The 26,253-nt window shown below is 34.9% G+C and overlaps 1 protein-coding gene across 4 annotated transcripts in view; it reads right to left on the bottom strand.

The window, feature by feature from the left end:
- Positions 1-26,253, bottom strand: part of GRM5 (glutamate metabotropic receptor 5) — a 543,363-nt gene that overhangs the window by 294,757 nt on the left and 222,353 nt on the right. The gene's annotated exons all lie outside the window — the stretch shown is intronic.

The following is a 26,253-nucleotide window of genomic DNA, read 5'->3' as shown; positions in this document are numbered from 1 at the left end:
GGAATAAGATTACTTCGAGAAAGATCATGAAGACTAAATTGGATACGGTTTGAGCAAAAATTATCTTAGCTCTAATATTTTAGGTTTCCTAACTTGAAAATGCCATTGATCTAGAAATGCCTCTATTGTTCTTTCCATACTATGATTCTCTGAGAGATCAGAAGGATAATTTAGAAGTTAGACACTTAGAAGGACAATAATTCAGTCATCCAAATGTGTCTCCAGCAGGACATGGACTAAACTGGTGTCATTAAGGACAAGTAATGAAAGATCTTTTCTGAAAAACATTCATAACTTTTAGTAGACTTTATGACAGACTGAAGAAAGAGGATAGAGAGTAAAGAAACAAGGACTTTGGTAAACTGAAAAAGGAATCATAAACTCAGTTGTGAATATTTTATTAAAAAAAGACCTTTCATGGAATGCACAGTATTCTCTAGTATTCTGTATGCATACAAAAACTCTGAGTCTTGGTCCTTCCAGACACAGAGGGAAGATAGGATTCCTGGAGGCCTCCCTGAGAAGCAGAGAAGAAAATGGTTTTGTCTGACATCAGCCCTGGTGCACTTCTGCAGATTGAATAGGCCTACTCTGTCTTGAATAGTGAAAGTAGAATGGATTTTTCAGAATTAGAGACATTTACATCTGTAATTTAATACCTATAGAAGAAAATATAGGTTTGACAAGTTGGGGAAGTAATAATACTATATATATATATATATATATACTGTCTAATCATTAAGCGAGCTATCTTACACAAAGCATACCACAGGCACACAATAAATGGTGATTTCCTCCCTTCTCCAATCAAATCATCAAATCTACCCTTTCAGGCCCAATGCCTGTCCCCTTCCAAGAGTACAACATACCCAAAAAACCAGCGCCCGGTGGTACAAATTTACGACACTTTCAGAGATACTGGCCAGGAATGAAATGATTCTTTCTCTGAAGACAGTCGTTTTTTCCAGAGTGTAGAGGGAGAATTAGGTCAGTTATATAAGACTCAACATGAAATGAGCACACGCTAAGCCACTTCTAGGCAATATCTAGGTGATACTGCTAAGTGGTAACAAGAGGAAGGTTAAGTTAATTTCCCTTGCTTCAGAAGTTATATGTTTTATAAGTCTGAACGGTGCAATATTATAATGATAACCTACATACAATAGTAACTATTTTTCTGCCAAAAGAAACACTATCTTTCAATAGTAGTTCCATAAATATCCGAGAGAAATTGTCCCAATATTCATATATATTGTAGTTAGCTCAGCAGGAAAAGCCATTTAAGTGATGAAGCCCTGAAGAATCCCCACAAACTTGAGATAATTACATGTGATACATCAACTACCAAAAGCATATTGGTGAGAGCTGCTCAATTATAAATGAATAAGAATCCTAGAATTTTAGAATGCTCTAGTTGAAGAGGATCATTTCTAATGCGTTCTTTGGAGAGATAAGACAACTGATACCTGGAGATTATTTCTTTAGGGTTGTCCAATAAGTGGAGGAGATGGTCCAGAACCAGCTCTTTTGACTTAAATTCTTTCCAGCAATAAACTATTATTATTAATACAGATACAGATGATGCTGTGTCTATACCTTGAAGATATTTATAAGAAGATGCAAAAAAGCCCTAAAAAACACTTTCAATAATAAAAGTCAAAATTCCATTTTTTCCCCTCAAACCTAGGTTTTAACACAGAAGGCTTTGAACTCTAGAAATTAAAATACTCCTTTTGAAGCTAGAATAGAACAATACACACCCAGTTTTACATATGGGGAAATGGAAACACTAATATTTTAAATGTTTGGACATGTTTTCACATCTAGAAATGACTTGAATCCAGGGTTTCTGAATCTCAGTCTATGCATTATATCCTTACTTACCTAAATGCTGGTAAAGCCCTGCTTTCCTGTCCCACATCCTTATGCTTATCCACAATTTAATATATTTATATTTGATTTTTGTTTTAACCCCAGTATAAGACTTTATGTTTATCTCACTTTAATATTATCTTTTTTTCTTTTTCCGGTACATTGCTTTAGCATTCTAGTATCTTACAAAATCCTGAATTTCTTGCCCAAGAGATTGATTTTTAGCAGGTTTGCATCACTCATAAATGTGTTAAACATTGTCTTTCAGTCCTCCAATAAGTCACTGACATTTTATTCATGTTTGTGTCTCCTGTGACTTGCAGATAGGGGCTACTACATACAGCCTGCTAAGTGCATGAATGATTAATGAGACAGCATGAAGGACAGCACCCCAGGCTGTTTGCTATCTTTTAATCAGCGCACTTCAGGTACCACTTTACAACCAGCTCCAGTCTAATTTTTTCTACTATCATCTACTTCACTTTAATTTTCTACAACTAATTTTTTTTAAATGTCAAAGAACAGTCTGCCTTATACTAAAACCATTTTGAGGCTCACATTGGTAGAATGTCTTCTAGTTTCCTCATCTCTTTCCAGTGCAAGTTTTCTGAATATATCTTGACAAGTCATGATTTTATAATACAACTGCTTCATGATAAAGTGAAATAGACTATGAACCTTTTGAATTAATTCATAGTGTCCTTAGAAATTAAGCAAAGGAGATACACAAATTGTGCATACACACTTCCATATACAATACACGATTCATGTAAAATGTTTGATTATCCAGATAATTCCATGTTTGAGCAAGAATGTACAATGCTCAATAAAGTAGCTGAAAAATATTTAGTAAAGAAATATGCTGTATTCCATTTCAGTTGACTCTACCTCTATATCTCACATTGAATCTTTATAATAACATTTACTTTCTCATTTAACCATTAATCCAAAAGATAAAGAAAAGCAAGATTTGGTTTTCTAAATTCAAGTTGCTTCTAGGATGAAATAGTATTTTCAACTAATAAATTATCCAGAAATCAGTGCCATTGGACTCTGGTTCTGACCAAGATCTAACAGAGATCAGATATACAATCCCATCTGAAATAGCAAAAAACTGGACAAAATATAAAAAAAAAATTTTCAGTAAACTGTGTATCAAACAATAAATGAGGGCTTCCCTGGTGGCGCAGTGGTTGAGAATCTGCCTGCCAATGCAGGGGACGCGGGTTCGAGCCCTGGTCTGGGAGGATCCCGCATGCCACGGACAGGCTCGGCCCGTGAGCTACAACTACTGAGCCTGCGCGTCTGGAGCCTGTGCTCCACAACGAGAGGCCGCGATGGTGAGAGGCCCACGCACCGCGATGAACAGTGGCCCCCACTTGCCACAACTGGAGAGGGCCCTTGCGCAGAAACGAAGACCCAACACAGCCATACATACATACATACATAAAAAGAATGTAAGCAGACAAGAATAGCATTAAAAAAAAAACAAAAAAACAAAAAAAAAAACAATAAATGACAGTGATCCATGAGAGATGGGAAAGAAGCAAGATAGGCCCTATAATTTCCCCAGCCAACTGCCTTGAGGGAATTTCCAGGCCATTGCACAAGGAGTCTGGGGAGATAAAGGCTGCTCAGAATTACAAGACAGAGGAATGGAGAAGAGGACCCTGGAGATCTACAGAGGGTCGGCCTCAAGTATTTAGCAGGGTATTGATCAGTCCATGCAAATTAGCTATCTAGTAAAGGCTGTGGAATGTACCATCCAAAAGTATTAGATTGAACTAGTACCCAGTGAACATACAGGGCCTGGAATAGTGCCTGTTCCCATAAGCCAAATGGAAAAACTCATAATTCACAGCCATTGAGAAGAATACTCAGAAAGTTCATGCCTCTGTAGTGGTGAATATTTACCTGCAGACTAAACACAGCTATAGCCCTGCCTAACAAATTTATAAAACAAGACCAGTAAGGACCAAGCTGCTTCCAACTAACTGAACTTTATCCCTAAATAACAACAAATACAACAAATAAAATAGAACAAATAAAAAATATATATGTGTATATATATATATATATATGTGTGTATGTGTATATATATGGAGAGATAGGCTACAAGGATGTATTGTACAACATGGGGAATATAGCCAATATTCTGTAATAATTGTAAATGGAGTGTAACCTTTAAAACTGTGTAAAAAATTTAAAAATTTAAAAACTCAATAAATTAATTTTAAACAATTTAAGTCATGCAAAGTTTACACTTTTGACTAAAACTGTACTAAATTAGAAATCAATACAGAAAGATATTGGGGAAATCCCTCTTTATTTGAAAACTAAATAACACACTTAAAATAACACATCAAAGAAGAAATATTAGAAATTAGAAGGTATTTTGAAATAAATGAAAATAAGAACACAGCATATCAAATTTGCGGATATCAATAGAGAACTACTACTTAACGGGAAATTTAGGGCATTACATGCCTGTATTAGAAAAGAGGAAAGGTCACAAATCAAAAGCCTTGTCTTCCACCTTAAGAAATTAGAAGAATGAATGAAATTAAAAGCAAGCAAGAAAAAAGAAAATAATAAAAATCAAAGCAGAAATCAATAAAAGAGAACACAGAAAAACTCCTGAGAAAATCAATGAAACAAAAGCTATTTATTAGAGATCAATAAAATTGATAAATCTTTAGCCAGATTAATCAAGGAAAAACAAGAGCAAGAAAAGACACAAATTACCAATATGAATTATAAGAGAGGTGACATTCTTATGGATTCTACAGATATTAAAAGATAATAAAGGAGCATTATTAATAAGCTTATTTTAATAATGTTAACAAAATAGATGAAATGGAAAAATTCCTTCACAACTCATTCAAGAAGAAATAGATTAACTCAAGTAGATGTAGTGATTTAAAAAAGAATTTGTAATTTAAAACTTTTTGAGTAAACAAACAAAAAACAGCTCATTGCTTCACTGCTGGAGTTTATTACAGTAATTTGAGATTGGTTTAACATACAAAAACCAACCCATTTAATAGTGTATATTAACACACTGAAAAATAAAAATAATATAATTATTTAAATAGACACAATAAAGGCATTTGACAGAATCCAGCATCCATTCCCGATAAATTCTCTCAGTAAACTAGGAATAGAAGGGATATTGATAAAGGGCATCTACAAGAAAATTAAAGCTAATATCATATTTATTAGTGAAAGACTGAATGCTTTCCTCCTAAGATCAGGAAGAAGAAGAGGATGTCTGCTGTCCACATACCGATTCAACATTATAGTAGAGGTTCTAGCCAATAAAGTAAGATAAGAAAAAGAAATTAAGGGCACATAGACTGGATTACAGATATGCTCATTTGTATATTTTAAAATGTGCAGTTAATTCTATGCCAATTATACCTTAATAAAGCCATTAACAAAATATTACCAGGAAACATATACATGTATGTACACAAAATAAATTAATGCCTATGAAATATAACAACAAACTAAACAACAAATTATCAAGACAAAATTTGGCTCTGTAATGCTCTGTAGTTGTGGTTCATATAGTTGATTGGTCTTAAAATGTCCTTGAATTGGGTTGGAAGTTTACAGTAGAAACACAGATGGGAATTTTCCACAAATAATTCAAATAATTTTGGATATGTTTGCTTAGTTCTGCCACTGAAGTGTAACCAATGTACAAAATATCCTTTTGATTTAAGAAAGTTTAATATTGGACAGTATTAAGCAATTTTTTCTTCCTTTTTTATCCATGTTCTTTCTTGCTAGATGGCCTTAAACTTGTGACCTACCCAGTTTTCAGCTGTACTTAAAACAATTTCCAAACGCTGAAGAATTAATTTCCAGTTTGGTGTCATTATATTATATCAACTCAAAAAGTTCTAATATTTTACCATATTTAAATTTTTACATTGGGTTCTAATTTCTCTAATGGTTTTAAAAAATAATATCAATTAATTAAGGATATTTTTATCATCCACCTACCGACCAACCAACAAAAGCAAAAAATCACTCTGAATGTGTGAGGAAACAAACTGTAAGCTCCTTGAGGGAAAAATAATAATATTCAGTTATTTATCAATTTATTGAGTGTCTATTTTGTGGCAGGCCTTGTGTTAAGTTCTTTATGTTTTTTGCCTCTACTACAAAAAGTATGAGATTAACTGATAATCATCCTTAAACATGAGAAAAATGAGGTTCAGATAAATTAAATAACTTGCCTGAGATCTCACTGGTAATCCACGAGCTAAGAACTGAAATCAGCTTTGTTCTACTTTGAAGTCTGTTTTCAGCCAGCATGCTACAGCACTTCCCTAAGTCCATTTCTTTCATTTCTATAGTTTCACCTTTCATGGTAACTTAGAAGTAGTAAACACTCACAGAATACTTATTATAATAACGAACAAGTGGTACGCTGACATTTCCACTATTTAAATAGATCAAAACCTCAATTCCTCTTCACTTTGAAAAGTAAGATAGGGACTTCCCTGGTGGTCCAGTGGCTAAGACTCTGCGCTCCCAATGCAGGGGGCCCAGGTTTGATCCCCGGTCAGGGAACTAGATCCCACATGCATGTCACAATTAAGAGTTCACGTGCCGCAGCTAAAAAAAAGACCCCGCATGCCGCAGCTAAGACCCGGCACAGCCAGATAGATAGATACATACATAAATATTTTTTAAAAAAAGAAAAGTAAGATAGCTTATTAAACATAAACATACAAAACAACAAAGCCACCTCCATTATTAAATATTTAAAAAATGAAAATGAACTAAGTCTAAAGGATCTGTAATAGTCTCATCTTGATGATGGTTTGGAAGACAGATAGAATCCTGTACATCTAAATTGGAATACCATATTTAGTTTACCTGCCACCATTATCTCTGGCTTTATTCAGTAATAGGTTGTATTCAAGATATTGACAGGGAAAAAAAAATCAGCCTTTGACATTCTATAAATGCCTCTATTCTGTGCATAAGTATGGTCAACCTATATTTTTAAAGTATGTTCACGAATGATGAATGTGTCTTTCAAATGTGATTAAGTCATGCCCTTTTTGGTAACAAGAGTAGACTTATAAATGTATGGCTGCTTTGATAGTCATACAATTTTCTCATTGCTGTTAAACGTTCATTACATAGGAATTATTGTTTCATGAATTGTAACAGAATGACATATTCAATTTGTATGTATGTAGTAGGCATTATTCAACCCTAAGTCATTCTACATCAAGTTCTCAAAGTAGCTATAATCATTCAGCTCACTGTCCTCCTCAAAATAGCTATAATCAATCAGTTCATTTGCAGAACAAAGCTAATAATCATATATCTCTCTAAATCATGGTTTCCTATATAAATATTAAATAAAAGCAGCACAGTATATATCAAAGGTAAATATAGATTTCAATTCTATAACGTAGGAAAGGAAATAAAAAGAAAGCATTAAATATTTTGTGGACTCAAAAAATTCTTATAGTTGGACAGGACCTCCAAGGTGGCTGAATCCATTAATTGAACCTAATTGCTAGAGTTTATATTTATCTTTACTAAATTTCAGCTTTCTAGTTTAAGTTCAACTTTTCAGTCAGGAAGGTTTTCTTCCTTCAGATTTTGATTCTGTCATTAGTCACATTAGTTGAAACTTGCAGCTCTGTGTGAAGGACAAATTTGATAAGCAACACTTCCATGACTTCATACAAATCACTAATATAAATGTTTCCAAGGAAAGAAAGACAGTCTAAGTAGAGAGGAAAGAACATAGATCTTGGAATCAAAATAACTAGGTTTGAGGCTTGATGACATAATTTCTGAGCTTGTGACCTTGGGTAAAATGTATAACATTGTGAGTCATAGCTTTTTCCTCTGAAACAGAGATAATGTGAGAAAAATATGAAAATACCTCATCAACTGCAAATGACTATATAAATGTACAGATAGTGTTCATATCATACAGTAGATATATCACTGAAGACATCTTTTAGTTGATATTAATGTATAAACATTATTTAAGTAATAAATTCATCTAAATTCACATTTATCTATCAACTCACCTAAAGTCATATTTTTATATCATGAATAATATCTGTACAGATATTTACCAGATATCTTGCTAAATTCAGTATCTCAAGTGCCATTTTTTGAAAGAATGATTGAAAGAATACATGTTGTTAATGGCAATACCATTAAAAATGTAAAGAAAAAATCCATTACTTTTGCTTAAGTCATTCTTAGTGAATCCATGTGATTCCTGTGTATCATATAATTCCCTTTTTAAGGGCCCAAAACCAAATTTTTGAAAATAAGCCAATATAAATATAATCAGCAAAATTAATGTTCCTATTAATTCTATCCTTCTCTCTCAACTACAAACCTTTTGAAAATGAGGCATTCACTGGTCAATTGACTCATCTGCAGTTAGATATTAGGAAAAGAACTTTGGAGTTTTAAAAACTATGATTTGAACCTGGCTCCGACATTTATTATATTAATCATGCAAGTAGCCTGGCTTCTCTGAGAATTAGCTTGTTCATCCATAGAAATGCAGAAAATGTTTAATTTGACTGTTTTGTATGAAAATTAAATGAAATAATATGTGCATTTAGTTAGTATTTAGTTAATGTCTGACCCACACCAAATGTTATCCCCCTTATATTCTCTCCCCTCCTCCTCTCCCTTTCTTCTCTGAAAGAGAATGAAATATTTCCAGGTATACCTTTTAAAGGCATGATTTCCTTAACATATATTCTAACTAGGAAATACAGTGAATACTAAGAGAATGACTTTTCTAAAATTTGCATAAGCCAACAAAAGCACCCAAATTGGTTTTGTCAACAGGCCTTTTCCTTGGGGCACTAGACAATTTAGCCTCATACAGGAAAGGCAAAATTCTCTTTATTCAGACATGTAGGATCTCATTTTAGAAATATATACAAATAGAGGGCACTGCCTGCAGACGCGCATCATTGAAGTCAGGAAGTTTGTCAGCAAAGGTAATGATCTGATGGCCTCAGCTGAGTTCCCAAAAGGTCTCTACATCAGTGCTAAAATGGCCATAAATAACAAGATAATTAAGCATGTGTCCTGAGAATCCATTTGAAAAAGGCTGTTCTAAGTTTCTGAGAGTAAGTGAAAGCACAAAAGAGAAAAGCATCAAAAAGAGAGAAGAGAAAGCACAGAGTTTGGGCTCCTTAAATTCGCTGGCTTCCTGTTTCCTATTTAAAAAAAGATGCTCATAAATCTTTCGAGTTGTTTGCATCTTTGGGAATTCTCCTGAGGAGCCAAAAAGAAAGGGAGGAATAAGGCAAGGGGAGAGTTGGCATAGGTCTAAAATGTTTACCACCTGAGCAGGTAGCCCTCAGTTCCCGGACCAGCCCCAGACAAGTAGAAGCTCAGTTTTCACTGCCACCTTCCTCCATGCTGTACAGCCACGATCCTTAGTTTCTCTGCTCTTCCCTTATTACTAATATACCTCAGGCCCTTAGCAGATCCTGAATTATTGCAATGGTATCCCAGCTGACTGTCCCCATCTGTAGTCTGGCTCTCCTTTTGATCCACTTCCATTTTACTGATGGAATGATCCTTAAGATACCAAATCTGCTCCTGTATTTCCCCTGCTTAAAATGTTCCATAAGTCCATTGCCTTCAGGATGAAGTCTAACCTGGGAAAAAAATGAACTCGAATTTTGAACTTAGTATATGTTTCCAGAATCTTCTCCAGCCATAGGGAATTTGGACTTGAAAAGGCAGGCTCTTTAAAAACTGGTAGGTATTATGGAGAGGAGCAAAGGTGCTAGTGTTCCCAGTGAAAACAGTAACGGAAGCAAAAATGAGCAACAAAACCCCCTGTCTCAAGAGAGATAGTGGGCTTGACATGAGAAGATTTAGACCCTTAGGGTGACTTTGAAGGAGAGAGGGACTAGATAAACCAAGATGACTGGTGAGAAAATTCCAGGACATGAAGGAAGTTCAGATATGACTCTGAAGGCAGTAGAAAGAGAGGTGCAGTCTGCATGAAATGACCATAGCGTTTACCCACATACCTCACCTCTTTTCCACCATGAACTCATTTGTCCCTCTTGGACCTGACACATGGTAGGTCTATAAGAAATAGATGGCCATTGACAGATGAATGGGCAAAGAAGATGTGTTATATATATACAATGGAATATTACTCATCCATAAAAAAGAATGAAATAATGCCATTTGCAGCAACATGGATGGACCTAGAGATTATCATACTAAGTGAAGTAAACCAGAGAAAGACAAATATCATATGATATCACTTATATGTAGAATCTTTAAAAAAAAGATACAAATGAACTTATTTATAAAACAGAAACTGACCCACAGACATAGAAAACAAACTTATGGTTACCAAAGGGGAAGGAGGAGGGGGGAGGGATGAATTAGGAGGATGGGATTAACATATACACTACTATATATAAAATAGATAACCAATAAGGACCTACTGTATAGCACAGGGAGCTATACTCAATATTTTATAATAACCTATAAGGGAAAAAATTCTGAAAAAGAATACATATATATTCACTGTGCTGTACACCTGAAACTAACACAACATTGTTAAGTCAACTATAATTTAAAAAAAGAAATGCTTGGTGCTGAATGAACTAGTGAATAATAGATTCCCTTTATTTGATACACAAATTTTATTATGAAGCAGCTTGTGCCCAGTGCTTTACAGAGAAGCTTGCCTTTTTGATGCCTTTTTCATGGGAAATAATTTCAGTGGAAGTTGTTACTCAAATATCTTTTGATAGTTTCTCTCTCCGACTTTTGTTTGGATCAAATATTTAAGTGACTTCATATAACATATATTCTCTGAGCAATTACTAAATGCCAGACACTGAGAATGCAACGGTAAACAAAACAGGCATAATCGATGCCTCATGGAATTTGTGTCTTATTTGGAAAGAGATTACAAAAATAGTGAATTTCAGCATAGGATGACTCATAATTTGATAGGGGACCATAATTTGATAGGTGATCCTAGCCATGGTTTAGGTTTAGTGGAGCTTATAATCTTGTAAATAAAACTGAAGATAAAAATGCCAATTCATATATAATTACAAATTATATAAATGCGATTAAAAACTACAGGATAATATGAGATCATGCAACAGGAGTGAAGTTATTTTAAGTAAAAACGTAAAAATTCATTGACGGAGTGACATCTGCACTGATATTTGATGGATAATTAGGAACTAGCTGAGCTAAAAACTATGAGAGAGCATTCAAATTGAAAGAATAGCATATGCAAACACTCTGAGGCAGAGAAAGGCCTGGTATATTTTAAGAACTCAAACAGTTATAGCTCAGCTGGTCCGTGGTGAGAAAGTATGGCAGCAGACAGAGCTGGAGTAGAATTGCCATTCTAACAATATTGATTCTTCCAATCCCTGATCGTGGTATATCTTCTCATTTCTTTAAGTATTTTTCAATGTTTCTCAATGATTCCTAATTCATAATTCTTTAAATTATTTCTCTCTCTCTCTCTCTTCTCTCCAACCCCCTCCACTCTCTCACCTTCTTTCTCTGGAAACTTGATATATCTTCTCATTTTTTCCAGTTATCTGAAATTTGACAAAAACATACCTCAGTATCAGGAGAGGAGGGAGGGATTTCCACCCATTGAGCTATTCATAGGGCCATTTCAATCTTGAGATTCATGTTCTTTAGTTCTGGGAAATTTTCTTCAAATATAGTTTTAATGATGTATTCCCTTTTTTGTCTGTTGTTTCTCAAACTCTTCTTATTTAAATGTTGGAGCATCCTGGGTCAGTTATCTAGTTTTCTTGTATTTTCTCTCTTATATTATCATTCCTTTGCCCTTTTGTTTTACATTTTCATATATTTCCTCAATTTGTTTATTCATACCCTTCTATTAAATGTTTTATTTCTATTAGTACATATGCTTTTTATTTCTAGGTCTTTTTCTTATTCTATTCCTTTGTGCAGTATTTTCCTCTATTTTCAAGTATGCAATAGCTTACCATGTCTTTGAGATACTATGGTCAGTCCTTTATTTGAACTTGTCATCTCCCTGAAGAGTCCTTGTTTCCTCCAAACAACCTTTTGTGTTGATTGGGTCTGTGCTCTGTCTTCCACGTTAGAGGCTTTTCTCAGATGTCCGGGGTTGTACAATGGTCTTTTCATATTTAATGGTGGGACATTAAAAAAAAAGGTTGGAGACACTGTGTCTGAGCCTGTCTAGGACTGCAGATAATAGTTTTTTAAAAAATTGAATTATAATTGACATACAATATTATTTTAGTTTCAGATGTACAGCATAGTGATTTAGTATTTGATGAAAGCATCAAGAACTACAGGGCTAGATTATATGAAGGGATCCTTTCATCTCTTTGAACCTCTATATGCATTGCCCTTCCTCCCACCAGCCCATAGACAAGCACTGTGGTTTATTTGAAAGCTCTAAATCATTAACCAGCTTCTGCATGTATGTATATATGAGTATGTATGTGTGTACGTTGAACTGAACATCCTTAACTACCATTATCCTTCAGGAGTCATATATATTTCTTGTGTCTCATTTTCAGTTACAGATCTTGCATGCAGAACCGTATGTGTAAACCTATGTTTTAATCTTTGATATATAAACACATGAGTTAATACTTACGAGTTCATGTGAAAACTACCACTTCTGACCATGAGTGAAATCTGAAACTTTGTATCCTACACAATTCTTAGTGCCTTAGTCTGATGTATTCATTTGTTTTTTCCTTATATTTTCATCTGCAACTTTTTATTTTTTTACCTCTCTGTTGGTTATTCAATTTACCTTCAGGTAAGGATTATCCATACTTTCAATTAACAGGATAAAGATCAACTAAGCTGGATCTTTAATCCTTTGTTTGAGTTAAGGTGTGTTCTTTTCTTAATTATTGCTGAGTTTCTTCTTCCTTGATTTATACTGTTTGTGCCAGTGATAACAAGGTGAATGCCACCCAAATGAGGTCAAAAGGTTTTAGACACTTCATCTATGTTATCAGTTGCCTTCAGTTTTTCCGTCCAGTGGCATTACATTAGCACTAGCCCAATCAGTTAAGGAATACTAGAGGCAGTCTTATTTGCTTTATTTACCACTCTGTCATCATAATTATGTTAATTTAGAAATAAGTTATGTCTTAAATCAGCAAATCAACCTTTTCTATGACTTTTTTCAAGATGAAGGACTAGATATCATTTGACATACAGCTGTGGGTCTCTCTCATAATACCTCAACGATCCTTATAAAATGAGACTGACAACATAAATCACAAGCAGGATGCAGTGAATGCTAGACATCTGAAAAAGCTGCTATGTGTTTTAAATATGAATAAATCACTTAAAATATGAACGAGAAAAGACAAGCTGGACTGGAATGATTAAAGCTTTTGGAATTAAAATTAATTAGGGCAAATACTAGCTCTAGTCATAAGAAAGATTATCACCATCTATATATATCTGAAGGAACACTAAAAGAAACTAAGACAGCTTGGGTTTTAGTGCGAATGATACTACATGGTTTCTTTGATATTTTCATTCATCCTAACTTTATTTCACCTTTAACACTGTATTACTGAAGCACTATTATAAATGTTAACCATACTCTGCATTCTAATTTAGAACACAAATATATCATATTTTTTAGATAGTTACTGGATTATTTAGGAAGAAGTAATTATATTTACGTAAAAGAAAAGGACAAGTCTCACTGTAGGTGTTGAGCTGGTTCTTAACTCATCATTACTCCCTCTGAAATAGTATCTTTAAAGGTACATGCACATCACTGGCAGCCTTGAATGGTGGTTTACAAATACCATTATGGTTACAAATTATTTTAGAGCCAACAGAACATTGGCAATTCAATTTTCTATTTTGAAAAATATTTTAGCAAAACAAATTACCATTAATTATCATCATTAATATAAAAAAGGATATTTTATTTCCAAAAATAAAAAAAAAAGATTTCTTCACTGTACTTATTAAACTTTGTTTCTGCACAGCAAAAAAAAAAACAACAAATCAACGTATGGAAAAGGCATCATATGGAATGGGAGAAAATATCTGCAAGTCATCTATTTGATAAAGGATTAATATCCAAAGTATATAAGGAACTCGTACAACTCATACAATATCCAAAGTAGCAAAAAACTCATACAACTCAGTAGCAAAGGACTTGAATAGCCATTTCTCCAAACAAAACATACAAATGGATAACAGGTATATGATAAGGTGCTCAACATCACTAATCATTAGGGAAATGAAGATCAAAACCACAATTAGATATCACTTCATACCTGTTAGGATGGTTATTATAAAAAAACAAAGGATAATAAGTATTGGCGAGGATGTGGAGGAACTGGAACCCTGTACATTGTTGGTGGGAATGTAAATTGATGCAGCCACAAGGGAAAACAGTATGGAGGTTTCTCAAAAAAATAAAAATAGAAGTACCATATGACCCAGCAACGCCACTTCTGAGTGTATGTCCAAGCTTATTGAAATCAGGATCTTGAAGAGATATCTGCACCCTCATGTTCACTGAAGCATTATTCACAATAATCAAGATATGGAAAAAACTCAATGTGCATTGACAGAAGAATAGATAAAGAAAATGTGGTATATACATTCAATGCAATATTATTCAGCCTTAAAAAAGAAGGAAACTCTGCCATTTATGACAACATGGATGAACCTAGAGAACTTTATGCTAAGTGAAATAAGCCAGTCACCGAAGGACAGATACTACATAATTCCATTCAAAGTCGTAGATGGAGAGAATAAAATGGTGGTTGCCAGGGCCTAGGGTACAGAGAAATGGGGAATTATTTTTCAATGGGTATAAAGTTTCAGTTATGCAAGATGAGTAAGTTCTAGAGATCTGCTGTACAGCACAGTACCTACAGTTGACAGTACAATATTGTGTGCTTTAAAATATGTTAAAAGGGCAGTGTTCTTACCAAAACACACACACAAGAACTAAAAGAAATTCTTGCAGGTGATAGATGTTTAGTACCGTGGTTGTGGTGATGTCATCACAGGTTAGGTATATGTCCAAACTCACTAAGATGTATATATTAAATTTGTGCAATTTTTCGTATATCAATTATACCTCGATAAAGCTAAAAACCATAGAATTAAAATGAAATATTTGGTTCCTATTTATTGTTTACTTAGACCTTAAGCTGCAGAAGGACAGTGTTACATTGGTCATTTTTGCTATATTATATTCAGTGTATGATGCCTGTAATATAGTACCAAATAAATATTTGTTAAAGAAATAAACAAATGAAAAATACCTTTTTTTAAAATAAGGGCAGAGGCTTCCCTGGTGGCGCAGTGGTTGAGAATCTGCCTGCCAATGCAGGGGACACGGGTTCGAGCCCTGGTCTGGGAAGATCCCACATGCCGCGGAGCAACTGGGCCCATAGGCCACAATTACTGAGCCTGCGCGTCTGGAGTCTGTGCTCCGCAACAAGAGAGGCCGCGATAATGAGAGGCTTGCGCACCGCGATGAAGAGTGGCCCCCACTTGCCACAACAGAGAAAGCCCTCGCACAGAAACGAAGACCCAACACAGCCATAAATAAATAAATAAATAAATAAATAAGGGCAGACAGTAACTATACACACATTCCCGGATGCATGTACATATAATTGTTTGTTTATGTATTTATTTATTTATCTATTTATTTCATTTCATTTTGGACCTTTGAAACTTTCATTAAAGCTTTCTAAGGGCCTGTAGGCCTGTATTTGGTAGCTACTATCTCGTGTTTATTTGGGTGGCTGATGTCCATTTTCAGCCATCTGGACATACTTTTACTGATGACTGTCATGCATTTACTGGACAAGGAGGATTAAATGGCATAATGCATATAAAAGCATTTGTAATCTGTAGAGCACTACAGAAGTATAAGGTATTAGCACTGCTATGGTTATGATATTGCCTCCAAATGCACAGTAGTAAATTCTAAGCTAAAAAAAAAAAATCCTCCTTGTGTACTTAGAAATCAAGATTATGTAGCACTTTTAGAAATGAAATTTCCCCACAGGAGTTTTCACCACTGCCTTTTTCAGTAGTTTTGCCACATAATCTAGCCTGCTATAAAACAGCAAAAAATGTAAAAATGGAATTGTCAAGCTATAACCATCTCTTGAGACTACCATAGTAAATGTAAATACATCTTTAAAAGTTTTGGGGCATGTCATCTGAACTAAGATTCTATTGTAGGGAACAAAGGTTTGTTTGTAATGGGTTTTTTAAAAAATAATGCTCTCTTCTCAGGCTAAGTGATTTGTACACATGACAAATGTCTTTTTCTTTGAAATATGAGGACATCTGAACACTACAAACACAGAGATCCCTAGCAAATTCAACATTTAATGCAAATAACTTAATCAGTGACCTAACGGCAATATCTTTCACCTCTACATTAATTCAGTCACCCTCTCCTAGTGCCACCTCTTGGGCCATGACCCGGGCACTGCTCCACACCAGCACTGTTGCATTTTCATACCCTAATCTTCAAGGACATCTCATCTTTATAGGACTCACATGACTCATCCCCACACACATCTTCATATTTCATGGAGATCTCTAGAACTCTTAGCTTTTAATTTTCTCCTAATATATCAGCCCTCTCCTCCTATCCAAAGCTTGTCTGGGGACAAAGAAAGAGTCAGCTGGTCAAAGAGAGTTCAGGTGAGATGAGGCTGGTGAGAAAAAGAGAACTAGCTCAGCTGTTCTGAGATCATAAAACTACACACTTGTCTGGTGATGTGAAACTTGCTTCTTCTCCCAACTCCACTATCTCTGATCTCAGCTCATTCAGGGTTTTAACCAGGAAATTCTGTTAAAAATTCTACCTGCCAAAATATGCGTTAAGGGTTCTCCAGCTTGTTTAAGATGATTTTATTAGGTGCTTATTATGTACCAGGTATTTTTCCAGGGACAGAGGATAGAGCAACGAACAAAACAGATGAAAATCTCTGCCTTCCTGGAGCTTATCTTCTTAGCACAGACTACAGTGACAGTAAACTGAGTGAATAAGAAAATTACATAGCATATTAGAAGGTAGTAAGTGCCACTGACAAATATAAAGTGGGTAGACAGTGGGAAGTGTGGGTAGGAGTGTATGATTCAAGTTTAAATAGTTTTCAGGGAAGTTTCACTGAGAAGGTCACATGTGAGTGAAGACTTCAGATAAAGAATCCAGTGATGAGGTATCTGGAGGAAGATTGTTTCAGGCAAAGGCAATAGTAAATGCACAGGCCCTGAGGTGGAAATGGGACTAGGATTTTTTTGAGGAACAGCAAGAAGACCATTGTGGTTAGACTGGAGTGAAAGAGGAGAAGGGCAATAGGACATGGGTGGGGAGGGGGAAAATATATATTTGGGAGTCTAAACTTGCGTGTTTAGGTTGTTGAGTTTGTGTGTGTGTGTGTGTGTGTGTGTGTGTTTTCTTTAATTTGTGTATTCAGATCTGAAGATGTGAGCATCCAGGATGACTAAAACAACAATGTAAGAAGAAAAAAATAAGTAAATATGCTAAGGACAAAAATATAATATTTCATTCTAAAGAGTAAAATAATAAACTAATCCCATTAAAATCAAGTACAGAAAAGGATAGTTATCACTATAATTATACACCAACGTTTTAGAGATTTTAGTGAATGCAATAAGTTCAGGAAATGGCATAATTAGTAAAAGTAATGAAGAAGTGACTCAGTTAGTTTGCCTTGATAAAATTATTGCATATCTAGAAAATCCAAAACTTCTGGAAGAACCTACAAATAATGAAAAAGGAACTTGAATTATACAAACATCAAGTTGCTTTTCTCTATACTAGCAATAACTAGCTTGAAATAAAAAAAACATGCTAAGAAAAGGTATAAAGCACAGTAATAAATCAAAAAATACAAAATCTTTATAAAGCAATCTATCTTTATGGAAAGATGCAAAAATCTGAATAAAACTCACTCCCTATTTTTGGATTAGAACATTTTATATCATTAAAATTTCAGTTCTCCAAAATTAATATTTAGAAACCTATTCTTATAATTAGAAAAGTAATCTTAAAGTGTTTATAGACAAAAAATATTTAATAAAAATAATAAAATTATGGAAATAAGAATAATTAGGGTGGTATACCTTACTAGTTATTAAAGTATACTAGAAAGACAGTGTAAAAAAACACTATGCTACCAGTATTAGAAAAGACAAATAGACAAAACAATGGTACCAAAAAGAGAATCTAAAATTATATACTAGTATACAGAAAATATATACTTTTTAAGATGTAAAATTTAATATATGAAATATTGTTATTTCAGTGTGAAAGGACTATTTATTTAATAAATCATGCAGGCACATCTATCTTAAAGAAAATAATGTTGGCTTTCTCACTCTATAGATTTAATTTAAAAACTGCTGGTTGGATTAAATGAATGAAGGTAAAAAACAAACAATACTCTCCTGGTTTCAGAGAAATCTTTTTCATCAAAGAAGGAAATCCAGAAGCTATAAAAGAACAATATTTGATTACATACACAAAAAGATGACAAAATTTAACATAATCATAGTCAAAACCCTCCAGAATTGGAAGGAAATATGTATGTCAATGATTATAAGACCAAGAAGAAATGTGAGAAGAAAAGAGCCAAGTTATTCATATTGGTTACTTGGGGAGAAGGAAAGGAAGGGAGAGAGAGAGAGTGAGAAGGAAGATGTAAGGAAAAAAAAAAAAAGAAATACTGGAAAAATGGGGAAATATGCATTAGCCTAATGTCTACTTATATTACTACTACACATTAGAATGATGAATGGGCATATTTCAAAGCCTTAAATTTGAAAAGGCAAATGAAATGAAAACAAGTATTTGATTTTGAGATTGGATTTTGGAAATATTCTTCTTGACTTTCTGTTACATCTATACAGTATCTGTAAAAACATATTAAAATAAACAAATACAAAATCCAGAAACTGACAAGACCCAATGCAAGACTATGGAGCAACAGAAACTCTCACTTATTCCTGATAGGAATACAAAACGTACAGTCACTTTGGAAGACAGTCTGGTAGTTTCTTACAAAACTAAACGTACTCTTACCATACAATCCAGCAATCATGCTCCCTGGTATTTACTCAAATGAACTGAAAACTTATGCACATGGATGTTTATAGCAGCTTTATTCATAATTGTTGAAACTTGGAGGCAAGCAAGATGTCCTTTGGTAGGTGAATGGATAAATAAATGGTAGTACATCCAGACAATGGAGTATTATTCAGCACTAAAAAGAAATGACCTATCAAGCTGCAAAAAGACATGAGGAAACAAATGCATACTACTAAGTGTAAGAAGACAATCTGAAAAGGCTGCCTACTGTATGATTCTAACCATATGACATTCTGGAAAAGGTAAAACTATGGAGACAGTAAAAATATCATTGGTTGCTAGGGGTTAGTGGGGAGATGGGGATGAACAGGCGGAGCACATAGGATTTTCAGGGCAATGAAAATACTCTGTACGACACTGTAATGGTTGATACATGTTACTATACATTTGTCCACACCCATAGCATGTACAACACAAACAGTGAGCCCTATTGTAAACTATGGACTCTGGGTGATAATGATGTATCAATGTAGGTTCATCAACTGTAGCAAATGTACCACTTGGGTGGGGATGTTGATAATGATGCCCCCCACCAATGTATGTGGGCAGAGAGAATATGGAAAATCTCTTCCTCTCAATTTTGCTATGAACCTAAAACTGCTTTAAAAACAGTCTGTTAAAATAAATTTAAAAAAAAAACAGATAAGAAAACAGATTTAGCGGCCTAAGAATGTTAAACTGAGAGAATCTCTATAAATCATCTTGAAAAATAAAGATTTGCATTTATGTCTTGAAAGACAGTAGAAGACAATAAAGTTTTAAAATGTTCTGAACACAGAATTCAACCATTTCTAATCAACATTCACCTGCTTAGTTGGCAAGGCTAAACCAAGTTCACAGTACTGAAGGAACTAAAACTTTGTTTCCCTTTGAATGGAACTCAAACCTTGGAAGCCTTCCTTTGAAACAGCACAGACATGTGTTCAAACATGTTCATGGTATTCCTTGTCTCACCATTTTACTAGTAATTTGACTTTTCCCACTGCAAGTGATTGATTGGTTATTGGTGTTTCAGACTCTTGGAAAGTCCCTCATTTTTCGCTGATGTGTTTTGTGAAGGCCAGAAGCTCACCACTCTAGTACTAAAACCTCTGAAACGGAACTCTTTCATAAAATCATAGGAAGTGCGTCCAGGGATTTACCTCTACCCTCTACTATGCACTTTCAGTTGGCTTCCTTGCAGAGCGTCATGCGTTCATTCTGCCTTCCTACTCTGTTAGAGCCCAAGAAACCTGCCTTTTACTTAGGCTGACTGGAGTTGGAGAGAACCTTTTCCTACCTCTACATAACTGCTACACATGGTTGTCCTTTGCAGCCACAGCCATTCTCAAATATATATAATATATTAGGTACTAGAAGAACAAAGATCAATAAACCTTTGCTCACACTTCAAGGATCTCACATGCCAGTGGAGAAGAGGAGGAGGAAAACAGAAAACTAGAAATGAAAAGTCACAGGGATTTTCAGGGGTCAGTGGAAGTCCCAGTAGAGTTCAGGAAGTCTTCAAAACTGCTGGGGAATGTCTTACATAATAAACTTGAGTTTCACTGGTAAAAGACAAGGGGGTCATTCCAGGGAGAAGACAGTGTAGGTGATACTGTCAGCCTGGTATGTTTGGGGAATTATAAGACTTTTGATGTAGGGGAGGTGAAGATTTGGTAGTGGTGGGAAGGATATATAGATCTGTATCAGTTTTGATACTTAGGTGACATGCATCGGCATGGATTTACCCACTGCTCATGATTTTCACCTGTTCTAATTGGACCCATGTCTTACTAACTGTTAAATATTTTAATATCATCTCCGAGTACAATGGGTAATAACTGGCAGATTGGGCCATATTTTAAAGGGCCATGGATGCCAAATTAGGGATTTGAATATGAAAGAAAAGGGGAGTCAACTAAGATGATTATGCAGGAGGATTACAGAATTAAATTTGTTTCTGAGAAAAATAACTCTTGGGAAAATGGGGAAGATGGATAGAGGCAGAAGGATGAATTTTTAATCCATGTCATCAATCACTCCATGTCAGCAAATGAGAGGACTAAGAATAACTTTATTACAAAGACTAACATTTATACCTAAATAGTACATTCCTTATTAAATTTAGCACATTCTTTTATTTTAGATAAAATTAAATCACTCAGGATTGAATAGGTATTCAAAGGAGGTATTTCCAGTGCAGTGTATGTTCCAATTGCTTTGGACATTATGTTTCAGGATGCTCAATCAAAAAAATCTCCTTTGTTCGAGGTCTCCTCTCCACTGTTAAACACAGAACTCAGACCTGTACCCCTGACTCGACCAATACTCCTAGAATTATCTGATCCCATGACCCAGCAGATGCCTTTATTTTTTTTTAATTTTAAAATTTTATTTATTTATTTATGGCCACGCCGCGTGGCCTCTGGGGTCTTCGTTCCCCGACCAGGGATCGAACCCCTGACCCCTGCGGTGGAAGTGCAGAGTCTTAACCACTGGACCGCCAGGGAAGTCCCAGTAGGCACCTTTAAACCTCAAGAAGAATTGAAAAGAAAGTGGAAATTATGTGCACATCATGAGTACTGCTGAATAAATATTCAAAGCCTAAGTCCTGATGAGTTGTGTAAGTAAGGAGAGCCAGATTCACAGATGAAAAAAAAAACCTCTAGATCAAGGGTCAATAAACGCTTTTTGCAAAGGGCCAGACAGGAAATATTTTAGGCTTTATGACACGTACAGTCTCTGTTACAATTACTCAACTGTACTATTGTAGCCCCAAAACAGCCAAAGACATTGTGTAAATGAGTGTGGCAGTTTTGCAATAAAACTTTATTTACAAAAATTTAATTTGACCCATGGGCCTTAGTTTGCCAGCCACTGCTTTAGAATGATATATCAGTGTCCTCCAACTAAAAGAAACATGTACACAAGACACTCTACCAAGCAGATTAGTCTTCTGGAAAACAGTGGAAGAACAAATGAATTTCACCCGGTTTCACCACAGAATAACATTTTATGTTTGCCTTTGTTTCTTCATAGATGTTTGATCATTCTTACAAACAACTTTAAACTTTTCTCTTTCCTGAAAGCTAAATTTTACCAGAGTGTTTTCCTAATAAGTTGTGCATGGAAAAATAGTAATGCAGATTGAATAGTCCATCTAATCACTGAAGTTTTCCAGTTTACAGAAGGTTAGATTGCTCCAGGCTTTATTTATCTTACTTAAAAAAAGAAATCTTTCTTTCAGAATCACCTTTAACTACTATTATTTCTTTAATAAAGATGGAGAAAAATAAAATATTTTATACCATACAGATCAAATTTATACTGAGATTGAAGATTATAAAAGATCCAGATAGTTTACCACAGTGATTAAGGATACAGACTATCGTCCAATGCCCTCTCTGCCACATCCTGCCTGTGTGATCTTGAGACAATTCATTGTCTCTCTGTGCCTCAGTTACTTCAGCAATAAAATGATGTTAATAACAATAGCTTTCAAATTGGATTATTACAAAAAGTCAATAAATAAATACATGAAACCCAACCACTTAGAACAGTGCTTGCGACACAAAGAGCACTCCATAAAGAGCTATTATTACCATCCAATAATTTAAAAAATTCATCTAAACAAAATTTTAGAAGTGCAATCGGCCTTAAATCTACCAGACCCCTTCGAGCTGCAGATGCCTCTAAAACACAAGCCCAAGTACTGGAAGAGCCTTTGAAGACATCAGTTAGTTTCATCTCTCACACAGGAATCCTTCTCTGTCCAATAATATTCAAGACCTTCTGTTCTCCTTCTGGGCATTTCCCGTTGTCAGATCCATAGCACCTTACAAAGCAACTGGTTTCATTTAAACTTCAGATGGTGACATTGATGAGACAAGTGATGTCTCTGAGAGTCAGAGTCTTCATCTAAAAGTGAAGTTAATATTATCTATCTGCTTCAGAAGAATATATCTCACTCTTCACATTTCAGAAAGGAGGACTTCACTCTCCAGGAGAAAAAAAAGCATGGAAGGAAAACACACAGCTTTTCTCCTCCATCGCCCTCTCTTCGGCTCAGGGGAATGACTGACATCTGTCTGGGGAGACTGGAGAAAGAGTTGAGCATGTGGGACTCAGCCTCTTCTTTTTCGAAGCCATCTGTCGCTCTGAACCTAAGAGTTTTCCTATTGTCATTCTTAAGGCCATCTTCTAAAGCAGGAAAGTTCTGCACTGTCCAGCCCTGCCTGTGACTCTGAGGTTTCAGGGCAGCGTTAGGAGGTCCATTTGGTCACAGACCTAAGACTTGGTCTCTAAGTAGCTAAGATACACTAATCTCCATGACTCATTCCTGTTGGTTCTTAATTTGGAATCAAGGCTGTTGTTTTAATCAAACTTTAAAACCCTAACAGACAGAATTCATTACAATACTTGATGTGACAGTACGCATACAAATGTTAAATTTGCTGTTATTTCAAGAACATTTCTTTATTACAGTATAGCCAAATCTTCTTCCTCTCCCCATTGTTTATAACAGATGGAGTAATATAAAATAAAGATGATATATAAAACCACTTATTAACAGTATAGTTTTCCTGGTTCTCTAATCTCTACTGATAACTTTTAAGACCACTGGTACTGCCCTCAGCAACACCCACATGTACACACACACTCCCTTCTTGCCTCCAAATTTACAAAGAAAGGGGAGTTACTAAATGTATTTCCTATTTTCAAAATTTTAAACCCTGCCTTTGCCCCGACACAATTTTTTATTTCTGTTCCAATTCTGGAGTTGACCTTCTCAACTTGCTCCTTCCACCTATGCTTTAAATGTCACTCATTTTCACATTTTTAGGGACTTATACTATAAATTGTTCCCCCCCTTCATTTATTAAATCCTCCTATTCTACCTGGATCCTAAAATTAAACAACCAATTAAACAAAAACCTCTGTGACTGGCCTCTGTATGCAATATACAAATTCCAAGAATCATAAAAGAAAAATGTGAAGAAAATAGCTAAAAAATTAAGTTTGGCATTGTCCAAAATGCAATAAATAAAGTAAAATTAAATGACAAGAGATAAAATATTTGCTACAAATGTCAATTATCTACTTTCCTTAATTTATAAAAGCACTTCTGTATAGATCAGTAGGGAAAAATATACAGAAACAAATCGACTAAGTGCATGATTAGATAGCTTGCAGAAAATATAAATATATATCACTTATTGATTGAAATATGAAAGATGTACAATCTCACTCATAATTAAAGAACTACAAATTAAACATTACGATGCCAATTTTCACCTATAACATTAGCAAACACCAAAAAATTGAATAGTACCCTGTGTTGATATAGATGTGGAAATAAGTGCTTTTTACTGTATAGCTTTGTTCACGGTTTAAATTATTTTTCATGATCATAAATTACATTTTTGGAAAATAATTAAAATATTATGTTAAAAACCTCTCTGTGCCTCATTTTCTCTCAATATAGAGTTTTATCATTCTTCTTTCCTTATTAGTTTCACTTCCCAAAGCAGTGATAATATAATCCCCAAAGGGATTATATGCCCTGGGTTCATTTTCTTACTTCCTACTCCTTAGCCACTTCATTATGACTCTGTTTTTATTTCTCCATTCAGCCAACTCTTGCTAAATCATCAATTACTTCCACTGCAATAAATCCAAAAGGCCCTCTCAAAATTATTTGCACTTGATTTCCTAGAATCATTTGACACGGTAGTCAAATTCCTTCCTTTCTTCCTCTCTTCCTTCCTCCCTCCCTCCCTTCCTTCCTTCCTTTCAAAGCATGGCTTGTGGAATCTTAGTTCCCAGACCAGGGACTGAACCTGAGGCCACAGCAGAGAAAGCGCCAAGTCCTAACCACTGGGTGGTGGTCTCTTCTTTATACATGCTCTTCCATTGGTCACAGCACTCTCTGGGTTTTCCTCCCCAATCTCTGAATTTGCTTTATCTCTACCTCCTTTGCCAAGTTCATCTTTTTTCCAATCATTCAATTTTGAGGTCCCTCAAAGCTAAGTTCTTAGACTTCCTCTTTTAATTCTACACAGCCATGTCTTCCATTAATAAAGCTAAATTATTCAGATGATTTGCTCATTTTTATTTACAGCATATTTATCTCTTTTGAGCTCCAGACTTACATCTTTTCCTGCTTTCTTGGCTATTTTTATGTTCGAAATGCACCTTAGGTCAACTTACTTAAAACCAAACTCATGATCTGCTCTCTACCTCATACCTAGTTCTTGTCCAATTGTCTTCATCTCAATAAAGGTACCATCATCTATTTTGTTATACAACGTAAGAATCTAGATAATCACCCTTGATATCTTCCCTACACTCCTTAATATAAACACATCAGCAGCTCCTACAGATTTTTTTCAACTTTGTTGAGTTGTACATAATGTACAAAAAGTTGCACATATTTAGTGAATACATTTTGATGAGTTTGGAAATACATATATACCCTGATACCATCATCACAAACAAGGTAATAATCGTATTTTAATTAGTAAGTAGATCATGGTCTGCCCTCCATTTCATCATCCACACTGCCTTAGTCTATCACAGTATAATTTTTGTTAGGGACACTGGTTCCCCTATATCCATCTCACCTCTTCTAATCCATAAGCCATATCCCAGGATTATCTTTTGGAAAATCACACCTGTTATATTCTCATACCCACAAAAAAGCTTTCTCCAATGATGAAATAAATATCAAAATACTACAAGGCTGAAAATACTGTCTCCTAGGTTCCTCTCCAAATTTCTTCACAACTGCTTTCCTTATTCTCTGTGCTCAACCCACATGGTTTAGAGAGTTTTGCATACGGTCTGAGGCAGATGCATCTAAACAACGAACAGGCTGTTTATAGACTGAACATTATGCAATTAGTCTGGTCTTCCCAACTCAAATGAAGATAAGGAGTAAAACAACTCCAGGCAAAGTGGGACATAGTTTGGCTGGCTTTATTTACATTACAAATTTATCACAAAACTTCCAACAAATTTTAAGGCATTTTACTAGGTTTATTTAATTTTCAAAGGATAACCTAAAACAACAAAAACAAAACTGAATCAAAATTAAATTGACGTTATCATAAACGTACAAACATTGACGTTGTGAAAAGACTTCTCTCTTTGTGATACTTAGAATGGCCACTAGG

This window comes from Balaenoptera physalus, assembly GCF_965194825.1.
Source record: "Balaenoptera physalus genome assembly, chromosome: 10".
Taxonomy (NCBI): domain Eukaryota; kingdom Metazoa; phylum Chordata; class Mammalia; order Artiodactyla; family Balaenopteridae; genus Balaenoptera; species Balaenoptera physalus.
Note: the sequence above shows the minus strand (reverse complement) of the source record. Positions and strands in the feature narration are given on the sequence as shown.